Raw genomic sequence first — 11,775 nt, forward strand, 5'->3', positions numbered from 1 at the left:
AAATATACATAATACTCCTTCATCCTTCCTTTTTCCTACAACAATAACTCAGAGAGTATGACTGGCCCAAAGTCATTCCGCTGGCTTTAATGCCGAAGGTGGAACTAGAACTCACAATCTCCTGGTTTCTAAACCAGGACGTTAACCACTACATTAAACTACTGTAGCTCTCTTTTAGACACCTCACAGATTCCAGAGTTATTACTAAAATGGTTGTAATTCTTAATGATGTTGTTAATTTATACTGCCCTATGACCAAAAATGAAAGAGATGCATTTATACTCTTAAACTGCCTTTAGAAAAAACTAACAATGTATCTAAGAAGTACCATGTCAGAGGAAATAGAGTTATGGTGTGGTTTACAGAATTTCCTTACAAAATAAAAATTCTAATAACAGATGCCTACATTAAAAAAAACTTCAAAACAGGTAAATTGAAAACATAATTAAAAGCACCTTAAAAATTATGCAAGTCAGATGGAGAAGATAGCTGTGACCATTTGGGAAGCCCAATATTACATCTTTCAAGGCCAGTATTCCCCCTATTGGCCTATATCTACCAAGGAAGAAAATGTATATTGTCTGCAGGTATTTTACCCGAAAGACGTAAGGTAGTTGTTATATCCAAAGCCAGAGATATTTTTTCATTGATTTGAAATGAGTGCTGTAAATTTAGAAAAAAATGCATCACCTATCAAATGTGTTCATTTGTCTCAATGACCTAATCTTATATGTTTTACTTTATTTTCCAGGTCCACACAATATATTTAGTTTAGTTTAATTTAGTTTATTGTCATTGCACATGGTACAACAAAACTAAATGCCGTCTTCAGTGTACATTATAACTATAAAAATAAAAACACAAACATACATCTTTTACTTTCTATATAATTGAAATTGAAAACCCGATATTGCACTATACCATAGAATTCAATATGGTTACTGCCCTGGGATAGATGCTGTTTTTCAGCCTATTTGTCCTTGTTTTTATTATCCTGTACCGTCTGCCAGATGGTAATAGTTCAAAAAAAATACTCTCTATGGTGCAGCGATAGGAGGTCACCTGCAGTTTTTCATTCAGTTGTTGTTTCCTGAGAAGTCTCAGGTAGTATAATATCTGCTGGGCCCCTTTGACCAGTGCTGCAATGTTAACGCCCCATGTCAGGTCCTCTTTTATGAAACACCCAGAAACTTAAAAGTGACCACATGCTCCAGTCAATCTCCATTGATAAGCAAGGGCTGGATGTCTGATCGATTCTTTCTGTAGTCTACTATAAACTCCTTGGTCTTATTTGTGTTAAGGATCAAGTTATTGTCCCCACACCATGAATCAATAGGCAGACTCATCACTCTCTCTCTCTCTCTCTCTCTCTCTCACACACACACACACACACACACACACACACACAGCATTACTGCTACATTAAAGTAGCTTTGGCTAATTCACAGTCCAATACATCATGGTTCAAGAATATGATCTTCCAATAAGGATTTTATGCAGATTAAAAAACACTATTATTTCCAAATATGGCCTTGATAAAAGAGAAAGACAAGCACCAGTATAAAAGGACATTCTTTTCTCTCTCTAAAGATAAAGAGCCTTACATTCGAATTATTGGCTGGTGACCTAAATAATGTACGAATCGAGCAGTTGCGGGTGGCATGAGCTTTCGAGAAATGAAATCGCTAAAGAGCTCAGCCAACTCTTAACTCTTTTAAAGCGCAACGGGAAGAGGTCAGTCCAACGTATTTGCAAGTGTAACAGTGCGTTCAAGGTGGGTAGTCATCTGTATAAATCAGGCTAGCTTTATAATATGCGGCTGCCTCCATAACGAAGGAGGAGCTCATTTCCGCGTTCGCCTCTTTTCCAAAGCAGCGCGACGCCATCCGTCTTCCAAATGAGAGCGGATTAAGCTCATTGTTTTCCGGCCTTGTTTCGGGAGAACGAGACACTCACGGAGGGAGGGAGGCAAAGGAAACAGGGAAGAGGATGCTTTGAACCAGCTATTGCCGAGATCGGCCCAAGGGGGGGAAAAACCACCACCCAATCCAGTTGTAACGCTTATTGCGTTCACGCCTCCGCTTCCCAAGTTTGCTGGCAATTTACAAAGGAGGACGGGAGGAGTACTTCTAGTTAAGCAACAAGTCTCAGAAATACTTTTATGACCGAGGTCTCCAACCTTGGTAACTTTTAAGACATGTGGGCTTCAACTCCCTGAATTCCCCAACCAGGAAATCCAATTCTGGGAATTCAAGCCCAAGGTTGGATACTCCGGCTTTATGGCACCTGGGTAGAGGAAGATGACCATGGAAAACTCGGACAAAACTCACAAAATGTTTTAAACCCAGCGCCGCGTAGATTCCCCTTCCTATATAGGAGACTATTGCGTAATAGTTTTTCAATTACTGCGCCTTTCACTTTCGAATGAATAGGAATGAACATTCCATCAACTTTGGAATAATAAAAAAGGCGAAATGAACCCAGTCCGGCTCTTTTTAGGCCCACGCCCGTTGCCTCTGGTCAGAGTGCGATCGCCCGATTAAGACTCAGCCGTCAGGCGAGTTACGTCGAGCTCCATCAGACGACTCCGACTGCCTTTTCTCCCGGTTTCCTCCATAGCCCTGACAGCCCCTTATACAGCACATACGCTACTTATCGTCTTAGCGATCTCCTCCAACCTTGGCAACTTTTAAGACTTGTGGACTTCAATGCCCAGAATTCCCCAGCCAGCAAAATTTGTGGACTGGGGAATTCTGGGAGTTGAAGTCCACATCTCTTTAAGTTGCCAAGGTTGGGGACCCCTGGTCTACGAGAGAAGTCCCCCCCCCGAACCACGTGGTTGCGAAAAGCGAGGAATATGCTGGCTCCCACCCATTCGCTCTGGGAAGGACCAAAATGGGATACCTGGCGGTTTGAGGCGACTCCGCTCTTCTTACCGTGGTGTCGTCGCCGCCAGACCCCACCCTCGACGCGTCTCTCAGCTGACTTGATAGTAATAATCCGCGTGTTTGGACAGCTGAAAAGTTTTCCTTCCAGGCGCAAAAAAGAAGCCCCCTCTCGACTGGGTCGCTTAGATGGATTCCAGGATGCGCAATTCGGAGCGGCCTTCGGGAAAGAGAGAGAGGCGGCGGGAGGGGGAAGCTCCGTTCCCGACAACAGCCGCAGCAGGTAAGTCCCTCCCTGTGCCTGCTCGAGCGTCAGCGGCCCGCTCTGAGCCATAATCCTCCAGGCGCGGAGGGGAAGGGCGGGGAGCCGGAGTAAGTCTTGGGTTCCCGGCTCTTGGAGCCTCCAGGAGGAGTTAAGGCGACCACGTGGCGGATTTACTAGTCCTGGAGAGGAAAGGAAGCAGCGCCCAGCAGTACTCAGACGGCGGGACGCGGCATGCGAACTTGGACTTTACAGAAGAACAGAGTTGGACGGGACCTTGGAGGTCTTCTAGTCCAACCCCCTGCTCAGACAGGAAGCCGTATAACATTTCATACAAATGGTTGTGCAATCTCTTCTTTAAAACTTCCAGTGCTGGAGCATTCATAACTTCTCAAGGCAACTCGTTCCACGGATTGTTCTGTCAGGAAATTTCTTCTTAATTCCAGATTGCTTCTCCCCTTGATTGGTTCCCATCCATTGCTTCTTGTTCTGCCTTTAGGTGCTTTTTGAAAAATGGGTTGAAAATGGGGTCTTTGTGGCAGCCCCTTTGATATTGGAGCACTGCTATCATGTACCTCCCTATCTTCCTTGTCATTAAACCTTGAAATTTGGGAGAAGGCTGAGCAGAAGCCTGCTGATGGTCTGTCATCTTCATGCTAAAAATCACTCTGTGCCCTTTGCTGGGACAAAAAGTCTGTTTAGACTTTATGAGGCTATTGAATAAAACACGTTCAGCTTGTAAATTTACCTTGGTTAGTACAGAGGCTCCCTGGAGTTCCGCCTTCTTGGCCTTTCGCTCTAGAAAGCAGCTTAATTCTCTCTGAGATTCCGTGCAAACCTTTCCTTGGCTGCCAGGCAACCAGTGGCACTTCTAATACCCGTTAGTACTGTTGCCCCATTTAGTTTTGCTGTTTTTATTTGCCAAAACTCAAAAAAATGCTTCTAGTGGGAGATTAGAAAGAGAAATGAATAATCCTGTCTTGCTACAGCCAGGAATGATAGTAACAATTAATGCACATTCACAGTAACTCTTAAAAAGAAATTGCCCTATTTCAATAGATGGCAGCGCTTGCTTGAGCTGGAAACTTGAGAAAAATCAGCCTACTCCGGAGCTAAAAGCCACGGAGATGATCCTTTGCTTCCAGTTTTAACAGAGCACCAACTTAGCACTATATGTTGTGACTCACTTCCACAGTTGAGGGTGTTGTGACTCACTTCTATGGTTGAGTGTGGACTTCAATCTAATTCTAATACAATATCTTAACCACTGCCCCACTGTGGTTACACGCTGAGAGATAATCATACATACAAGCATATACTTCCTAATTTCTGTAAATCAGGCTTCTAGATGTCATCAGAAAACCTATTTTTTTCTGCTTGGAAACTAATTCTATTTTTGAGAAAAGTGAATCACTCAATCTTTTATGAAGTGCAATTTTTAAAAAATGCAAAATTCAAGTATATACATGCTGGCAAGTAATTCATCCCATGTTACATTTATCTGCTGTATTTTTTATAATAAAAAACACATTTATTCAACGAACCATGATGCTGTTATATATTTCTTAGACATACTATTTTGAGAATGCTTTATCTTTAATGCTTAAATCTCTTGCTGTTAGAGATTTAATGCTTAAATCTTCCTGTTAGCAACAACCAATTTTTGAGCCTTGTCCACTTGATAGAGAAAACAGCTGGATAAAGTGATTTAGATGATTAAAAACAGGATTAAACACCAGCAATAAAAAATATAACCACCACCCCCTTCTATAGTACTGTGCAAAAGTTTTGGGCAGGTGTGAAAAAATGCTGTAAACAAAGAATGCTTTCAGAAATATAAATAATGATTGCTTATTTTTGTCAATTTTCAAAATGCAAAGTGAGCAAACAAAATAAAAATCTAAATCAAATCAATATTTGGTGTTACTACCTTTTCCTTCAAACCAGCATCCATTCTCATAGGTTCACTTGCACAAAGTCAGGGATTTTTTAGGATTATAGTCAGGTCAGATCAACTAATTATACCAAAAAGGTGCTAATGATCATCAATGTCACACATAGGTTGAAACCCAGTCATGAACTGAAACAGAAACAGCTGTGTAGGAGGCATAAAACTGGGTGAAGAACAGCCAAACTCTGCTACCAAGGTGAGGTTGTAAAAGACAGTTTCATGTCATGGCAAGATTGAGCACAGCAACAAGACACAAGGTAGTTATGCTACATCAACAAGGTCTCTCCCAGACAAAGATTTCAAAGCAGACTGGGGTTTCAAGATGTGCTGTTCAAGCTCTTTTGAAGAAGCACAAAGAAACAGGCAACATTGAGGATCGTAGACGCAGTGGTCGGCCAAGGTAACTTAGTGCAGCAGTTGAAAGACACATCAAGCTTATTACCCTTCGAAATTGGAAGATGTCTAGCAGTGCCATCAGCTCAGAACTGGCAGAAACCAGTGGGACCCAGGTACACCAATCTACTGTCTGGAGAAATCTGGCCAGAAGTGGTCTTCATGGAAGAGTTGCAGCCAAAAAGCCATATCTCCGACATGGGAACAAGGCCAAGCGACTAAAGTATGCACGAAAACATAGGAACTGGGGTGCAGAAAAATGGCAGCAGGTGCTCTGCACTGATGAGTCAAAATTTGAAATATTTGGCTGTAGCAGAAGGCAGTGTGTTCATCGAAGGGCTGGAGAGCGGTATAGTAATGAGTGTCTGCAGGCAACAATGAAGCATGGTGGAGGTTCCTTGAACGTTTGGGGCTGCATTTCTGCAAATGGAGTTGGAGATTTGGTCAGGATTAAAGATGTTCTCAATGCTGAGAAATACAGGCAGATACTTATCCATCATCCACCTCTCCGACCGGAAGCAATGTGTGTTGACAGGGAGGCAGAGGTCGTCCCTGAGGCCACTCACTTGTGGGGTGCCACAGGGGTCGGTCCTCTCGCCTCTCCTGTTCAACGCATATGTGAAGCCGCTGGGTGAGATCATCCGTGGTTTTGGGGTTGAGTACCACCTGTACGCTGATGACACTCAGCTGTACATTTCAACCCCAAACCACCCCAACGAGGCTGTCGAAGTGATGTCCCGGTGTTTGGAAGCCGTTGGGGTCTGGATGGGGGACAACAGACTCAAGCTCAACCCCTCCAAGACCGAGTGGCTGTGGGTACCGGCACCTCGGTTCAGCCAGCTGACACCATCGCTGGCCATAGGGGGCGAACAACTGTCCCCTGTGGAGCGGGCGCGCAATTTGGGAGTCCTCCTTGATGCCCGGCTGTCAATGGAGGACCATGTGGCAGCCGTGGCAAGGGGGGCGTTCCACCAGGTTCGCCTGGTGCGCCAATTGCGCTCCCTACTGGACCGGAGTGCCCTGCGCACGGTCACTCATGCGCTGGTGACGTCTCGCCTCGACTACTGCAATGCCCTCTACATGGGGCTTCCCTTGGGACGCATCCGGAGACTGCAGCTAGTTCAGAACGCAGCCGCGCGGGTTATCATGGGGAGTACACGTTACTCCCACGTAACACCTCTCCTGCGCGAGCTGCACTGGCTACCTGTGGCCTTTCGGGTGCGTTTCAAGGTATTGATTACCATCTTTAAAGCACTCCATGGCATAGGACCTAGTTATCTGCAGGATCGCATCCTACCACACACGTCCCTGCGACCTATCCGCTCACACAGGGAGGGACTGCTCCTGGTGCCGTCCGCTAGGCAATGCCAGCGGGCGACACCTAGGAGTAGGTCCTTCTCTGTGATGGGCCCAACCCTCTGGAATGACCTCCCCCCCGACATTCGAACTACCACCGACCTCCGTTCCTTCCGTCAAAAGTTAAAGACTCACCTATTTCAATCAGCTGGCCTGGCACTCTCTTAGTTTTATCTCCCGGGGATTTATTTTAATGGGGTTTGGGTTTTTAATTGGGGATGTTTTTTAGGGTTTTAGAATATATTTATTTCTTGTACAGCCTATCTCCTCCATCCAAATGTATTTAAGTGTTTTATGATTGTATTTTTATCTGCATTGACTGTACACCGCCCCGAGTCCCTTCTTGGGAGAGGGGGCGGTCTAGAAATCCAAGAAATAAATAAAAAAAATAAATAAATCATGCAATACCATCAGGGAGGTGTATGATTGGCCCCAAATTTATTTTGCAGCAGGACAACGACCCCAAACATATGGCCAAAGTCATTAAGAACTATCTTCAGCGTAAAGAAGAACAAGAAGTATTGGAAGTGGTGGCATGGCCCCCACAGAGCCCTGATCTCAACAACATTGAGTGTGTCTGGATTACATGAAGAGACAGAAGGATGTGAGAAAGCCTACAACCACAGAAGATCTGTGGTTAGTTCTCCAAGATGTTTGGAACAACCTACCAGCCGAGTTCCTTCAAAAACTGTGTGCAAGTGTACCTAGAAGAATTGCTGCTGTGTTGAAGGCAAAGGGTGGTCACACTAAATATTGATTTGATTTAGATTTCTGTTTTGTTCATTCACTGCTTTTTGTTCATTTATGAACATAAATGTTTACCACTTCCATTTTTGAAAGCATTCTTTGTTTACAGCATTTTTTCACACCTGCCTAAAAACTTTTGCACAGTACTGTATATCTATGTTATTAGAAATTGCACAAAAGGATCGACTGGTGTATAACCATTTCAGCAGTGCTAGTGACATATCTGTCATCAAGGAAAAAGGGTGATAAATCTCTAATCATTACCATCCCGAAAATGGCAAGGAATAAAATGTGCATTTCTGATTATTTTTTTATATTTTCAGCCACAGTCCCATTCTTCGATAGATGTATATCTCACAATTCTATATTATATGTGTAGTTAACTACAACCAAGTCCACCCTCAATCAGGGATGGGATCCTACCAGTTTGACAACTGGTTCGCTGCGCACGCATGCGCAATTTAGAGAATACTTACCTTCCTGCTGCATGGGAAGGAAAACAGCTGAGGCGCAGCAATCCACTCTGTCACACGACTCAGCTGAGAAGATAAAGGTAGGTAAAGCGCAGGGGCAGGCGGGCCCCTTGCTAGTGAGAGCAGACTGGTTCTTCGGAGCTACCAGTTCACCTGAACTGGTCCGAACTGGTATAATCCCACCCCTGTCCCCAACCATGTGTCTCATTGGATGACTTTGACTTACTTACTGTCTCTTAGGCCAATCTTTCCCACATCTTTTCTGTAGCTGTGCCTGCCTTCTGGACACCATAGCACCAAAGGTTAGCTTGTCCCAGTTCTGCTTACCTTTCTAAAAGCTTTGAAGACATGGACTTGGGAGGATAATTGGGAATAACTCTTGCTGTACGGTATGGTGGCAACTATTTGGTGTTTTAGTTGGTTGTGAAATGTGCTTTATATTGTATTAACGTGTTTAACTTCAGCACTGACTATGTATAGCACAAAATCAGATACATGGAACAAATAGCTATTCCTTATAACTGTGGATACAGTCCAAGCTAAAAATATTCAATATCTAAAGAGAAGATAAAGTTAGTTCCACCTGAGGATAAATCATTTCCAACAGATCAGATGCAATGCACATGCAAGTGCAGACACCTATGTACATTTTTGAAGACTTAAGAAGTTAAAATTTGGCATCACTTTTTCCAATATAATATTTTATTTCATCTATGATATTAATACAATAATACACCAATTGCTTTCGCTGTAACCATTCTATATTATTTCAATTATAAAGTGACACAAATGCCAATATCCACTATTGGGAATTGAATTCATATACTCTTCTAATGCTAGTGCTACATACTATAGCACTATAACTGTAATATAATTTGGGATTTCTTTTACCTTTATATTTTCTAAAAGGCTGAATTTTCCAGCAGAATAGCTGACTAGTTCCATTGTACCAGTATCAAAAATTTTGAAAATCTGTTATTCAGCAACTTGACTTGGCTGTTCCTTTTCAGTTATTTCCTAACCTGTATTCAGACAGTTCTTGCTTAATGGTGCTAGCTGGGATCGAATTTTTTGTCACTAAGCAAGACTAGGCAAAACACATGATTGGTACACTTATAAATGGCAGTTCTGATTGTGGTTCTTAGGCGAGAACTACATCATAATCAGATGCTACTGTCCTACACAAACTACTCCACTGCTCCTCCCTGGTCAGGCCTGGCAAGCTCCCTGCTACACTCACTGCATGGATCTTGGGATTGGGCAGTCATCTGGCCAGGGGCCCAGACCCGCAAATAGGAGGAAGAAAATGTGGCAGGAGTGAAATGCAGTGTGGCCAGAGATGGGGGAAATAGTTTGGCAAATTGAATTGCATGCTGTGATTGTAAAAAAGGCAGTTGCCAAGTGCCTGAATTTTGATCACATGACCACAATGACAATAACTTTGAGGTGTGGTCATAATTACTATTCATTCAGCATTGTTGTAACTTCAAATTACAAATGCTGAATAAATAACCATTAAGCAAGGACTAGCTCTGATGCAATGAATGGGATCAAATATGTCACTAAGCCCTTATTTGTAAAAAATATCTTTGAAAATTGACATAGTTTGGCTGCTAACAACTACATCACATTATGGTTTAATATGTGAAGCCCAGCCTGTGTGTCTAAGAAATATTTATTCCTTTACATGTATAAAAACTGTTCCCTCTACAAAAAAAGTATGGTTTCTTATTAGCTACAAAGTTATACTATATAAAAGATACAAATATATGGATCAGTTCTGCAGCAAGCACTGCTAATTATTTTGCCATGCTATCATGACACGAATAGGGAGCTTTTCATTGACTTTTAATGCTTTGTAAAGATAAGGTGCTGTCAAATCAAGCATGACTCTTGATGGCTTCAGGGGTATATCCATGCAGATTTTTAGCAGTAGTGAAGAAACTATCAAGTTCTCAGATAGGCAAGCAGAACACAACAAAAAACTATACCTTCATTGCATTCAAATAAAATTTTACAGGTGTCAAACTGACGACCCTTAGGCCGGATGTGTCACACACAGGCCACACCCACCCCAGCTCCACAAAGGGAAAAAATGTTGCTACATCACATGACGGGAACATGTCGCCACGAGTTTGACACCCATGAAATAAATGGTACCCATTAACACTAGCTGGTTTATTTTATTCTCAAAATTTGAACACTGATTCATAAAGTCTAAAACAATATTATTAATTTAAATTTGTTATAGCTGTCTACTTCCAGTACACTCTGAGAAGCATACAAAACTACACAAACAGCTCAGACTAAAATAATCATAAAAGCAAGAACATTGGCCCCACCCGATACATACAGGAATCAACGCCAGGTTTTAAGCGGTTCCTGGAATCACAAGGGACTGGGTGCTGTTCCAGATGGCATGAGATGAAGACACGTTTCCTCAGTCCTGATTTGCTGAAACTTGCCATGCAGGCAATTGGAGACAGGTGACTTCTCAAATGTCCAAGTCCTATTCCATGTAGAGTTTTATAGGTAATTAGTGCTGATAACCCGGTGTTGCCTGGGTATTTATTTATAGGGGGAAAATGTCCAGACCAAACATAATTTCTAATGTTGGATTTTCCCCCTTACCAGAGGGAGCCCCTTGTGGAGTACTGTGAAGCCATTACCATGGAAACTCCACTGCCCTGAACAGTAGAAGCCATTTTAAGGCATAACAGGCTGTATCATAACAGAATGCACACCCCAAGGAGTGTTAGGGGGATCTTACCCCCCACAGTATTTGTTTCCAGAGGTAAATCATCTGTTTGATTGAAATTGATCGAGGCGTTCCAGAGTTATGCTGGAACATACACACATACAGCCATTTTTATATATATAGATAAAAGATAGATGATAGATGATAGATAGATAGATAGATAGATGATAGATAGATAGATAGATAGATAGATAGATAGATGATAGATAGATAGATAGATAGATAGATGATAGATAGATATAGATAGATAGTTAGATAGATAGATAGATAGATGATAGATAGATAGATAGATAGATAGATAGATAGATAGATAGATAGATAGATAGATAGATAGATAGATGATAGATAGATAGATAGATAATGATGAAGAAGAAGAGGAAGAAGATGATAATCAGCATCTTGAATTGCACTTGGAAGCTGGAAAGCAATGCAACTCACCTAAGCAGAGGTGACTCATGGGAATATTGAAAAGTGCCCGTTACTGTTCATACCATTTCATCTAAAGCAGCTGTAGCTTCTGGGTGGTCTTCAATGTGAAGTGTATGAGGAGGGCATTAATAACTGTATGAAGAGCGAGGGTGAAGGTTCATTCTCCAAGCTTGTGGGTTGGTTTTCAAGCGTTTCATTACCAGGCTAGGTAACATCTTCAGCGGAGTTTAGGGGATGTATGAAGAGCCTTTGGATTGAGGGAAGGGCACAACCAGTACACAACATAAAATTAGGTAGATGGTCCTCTTGGCCATACCTGCCTTATGCTGTTTGAGCAGTAACTGTTAGTTCAAAAGGACCTCCAAATTGCACACCAGTCTCAAATTGGGAAATGATGCTCCAGCCAAGATCAACAATGGCTATGTCTTCAACCCCAGGGTGTCAAATAATCATAATCTTGGTAGTCTGGCATTAAGAACCAATCAAATTTAAAACATTCCATGTTCTTTTGCAGACTTTTA

General features: G+C 42.4%; 1 protein-coding gene across 2 annotated transcripts in view; it reads right to left on the reverse strand.

The window, feature by feature from the left end:
* The window catches only part of FHIP1A (FHF complex subunit HOOK interacting protein 1A), an 81,280-nt gene extending 78,193 nt beyond the window's left edge, over positions 1-3,087 (reverse strand). For both annotated transcript variants that reach the window (XM_081960021.1, XM_081960020.1), the window contains exon 1: positions 2,905-3,087. The gene's annotated coding sequence lies outside the window, so the exon portion shown is untranslated. The remainder of the gene's footprint in view (positions 1-2,904) is intronic.
* Between the last annotated feature and the right edge of the window lie 8,688 nt (positions 3,088-11,775).

The sequence above is a fragment of the Natrix helvetica genome (assembly GCF_964273705.1).
Source record: "Natrix helvetica genome assembly, chromosome: 7".
Lineage (NCBI taxonomy): Eukaryota > Metazoa > Chordata > Lepidosauria > Squamata > Natricidae > Natrix > Natrix helvetica.